Raw genomic sequence first — 2967 nt, 5'->3', positions numbered from 1 at the left:
CTTTCCGAATTGTCTTATAACACCCCACATCTCTCACGAATTAGAACACCTAAACTGCCACACTGGATAAAAAAGGAATATCAAATAAACAGAAAAGCCTGAAGTAGCACTCAATTGACAGCTATAAAGAAATTCACATTTATCATATATAAAGTCAATTTCTCAGTTCCAAGCCCAAGCCTGCCACCCACAGAAGCTGAGGGTACACACGGCGGGGTTTAAATCGTAGCATGCATGGGGAATCCCTTCTCACAGAACCACAGACAACATGCAAATTATAAATTAAACCAAGAGGAACTAGTGCATTTATGAACATAACTCAAAGGCTTCACTTCTACCAGAGGATCAGCATGGGCAACCTACAGCAACCTTCTTCCCCTACCTTTAGTTGAAGAAGAGTCAACAGTGGCAAACTCTCTATAGGTTGTTCCAGCAGGGATTGAACAGGGACACCCCAGTTCTTATTGGAAGGGGAAGCAATCAAATCAAGGACATTTCCAGCAGTGTAAGCCCAGTGGGCCAAATATGTAACTATTCCAGTTCAGCAGCATGACTGCTAATGCTTCCGTTCCCCTAAAGAAATGGATGACAGACAGAAACACTGGGACAACAGCAAGTAAAGTAACATTAGAAAAAAATATTTTCATGGGAATCTGACTTATTTCATTTGACAAAAGTAACATCTATGCAAATATTTAGAGAGTTCATAGGTAAATTAAGATTAATCAACAGGATTTACAGAGATTTAGTGATATATCTGAAGACTTGCAGTTTTAACAGGGAAGTTACCCAGCAACTGTTTTCCAAGCACCCCTGACTTCCAGCACTACAGGCAATCAAAACATATCTGTGAATGCCTGTACTTTCCCTTTACTTGTACTTACATTTTCCTAACCTCCTGATTGAGCCCCAGCCATTGAAAACCAGGCAGCAGGGAGCTGATGGCCCCACAACTGAGGGAGAGGAAGCTGGGGGACCGGCTACGGCTGCACTGCTTTTGCATTTCAAAAAGGAAATATGGAAAAATAAGTGCCAAAAACGCTGTAGGAAATTGTGACACTATCTGCAGTAGAAAGTTACAAAGAAAATTACAAAGAAAAACTGTAACCAGTTCTCCTGGGAACAATAGATGGACTACTAACATACCTCCCACCGGGGACTGGAAGAGCATACTCCTGCAGAGCCTTCTAAACATTGGCAGTTCCAGTGCTTACCTAGGTACAGCTGGGAAACACAAGTCTCAGCATAGAAGGCAAAAGGCTGACAAAGAGACACCAAATAATTTTGACAGCTGATTGAATCAAACACTTGTATGGAGTGTGGAAAATTTACCCAAGTGGCTTAAAATTTTCACCTAGGAATTTAAAATCCTTGAAAACTACTACTTGGCCTTTTTCAAACTTTTGGCTTAGAAGCATCACGTCCTGCATAGGAGTGGGCATCAGGAGCAGATTCCAAAGCAGGTCTGTAAGGAAGGGAACACCAGGCAGAGTAGCTGAGACAAGGCTACTCTGAAGCATTAAAAGCAACAGCTGCCTCCACAAGGAAAGAAAATCCCAAGAAATTTGAGTATTTATCTTTCAAAGTCAGCAAGTTTTCCACTTCTCAACTCCCCGGTTCCCTTCCAACTGTGAAACTTCCAAAGAATTGGGAATTGCATCATGTTGGAAAAGACACACTGGACAAGGTGACAGTATTTTCCAATTACCACAGTATAAGTTCAAGCTTATAAAGGCAAGCTTGAAATATGTTAGGCCATTTTCTTTTCAGGCCATTGAGCTGAGGTTTAACCAGCAAAACCAGACTTCTTACACATATCCTAAGTCAGGACGCATTTCTCTTCTGTCACATGTGGGTCTCTGGAAACAAAACTGCAGAGGACTATTCAGTGAGCTCAGTCACTGGGAGCAGCCTCTGAGCTCCTTCAGCAGGACACTGGGACACAAAGAAATTTTAAATTATCTTCTTTGACCTCAGGTGACACAAAGAAGTAATTTTGTTTCTCCTCTTTCTATCATCTTCATTCATAGCTGCCTCTATTCCTCTGCTTGTTTTACAACAACTCAAGCAAGATCTCTCCTTTCCCCTCTTCCTTCCATCTGCTGAAGTCACCCATATCTAAACCCTCCTAAAAATTTTGGAGCTAAAAAATAAGTAGTTAACAGTTCCAGCCTTCACCAATTGTACATTCTACATCTTTTCATCCAACATGACTCAGCTGTGTCTATTGAGACAGTTCCTACGCTCACAGTTTACTGCCCTCTGCTTACACACTCCCAATAAATCCTTAAGCACTACCATAATTATACTACTACCAGTTACCACACCACTGCCTTTCACTTGAGCTCTCTGCTCATTCAGAGAAACGTATAGGTGAGAGATGATTTCTTCTAAAATACAATTTAAAACACAAAACAGATGCTCAATCTGAACAAAAAGACTTTAATTTCAGGACTAAAAGTTTTAACTTATAAAGGCAAGTGTTTTGTAACTTCAGTGGAAAAGTAAGAGTATTTCAGAATGCATGGAAAACAAACACCAACCAAAAAAAAAAAAAAGAGAGATAATGGGCAGTTTCCCCAATTTTACCCAAATGACTTAACCCTTTGACAGGTCTGGGTCCTTATAGCTCTTCCTAGTCAACGGCTTCAGAATATTTACGGTATTATTATACAGTCAGACACTGCAAATTTTTTTTTTTTTTGGAACTGAAAAACATTCAGCAGGAAATGCATCTCAATGAAATTTGAGACATATTCTGTAACTGTGTCTTTCAAAAAATGTAATTTGCTCTTAACCATTGCTGGCCAAGACTGGATTAGAGTCAAACTTCACATTATACTGGTTTGGTTTCCCCCGTATTATTTCCTTTTTGGCCAGGGTGGACTACACGCTTAACAAAGGACACACACAGGGTTGGGTCTCTTCTACATATAAAAACAGAAGAAAATTAAATACAACTCTGAA

Source organism: Aphelocoma coerulescens, chromosome 3, assembly GCF_041296385.1.
Source record: "Aphelocoma coerulescens isolate FSJ_1873_10779 chromosome 3, UR_Acoe_1.0, whole genome shotgun sequence".
Classification (NCBI taxonomy): Eukaryota; Metazoa; Chordata; class Aves; order Passeriformes; family Corvidae; genus Aphelocoma; species Aphelocoma coerulescens.
The sequence above is the reverse complement of the archived record's forward strand: the minus strand, read 5'-3'. Positions refer to the sequence as shown.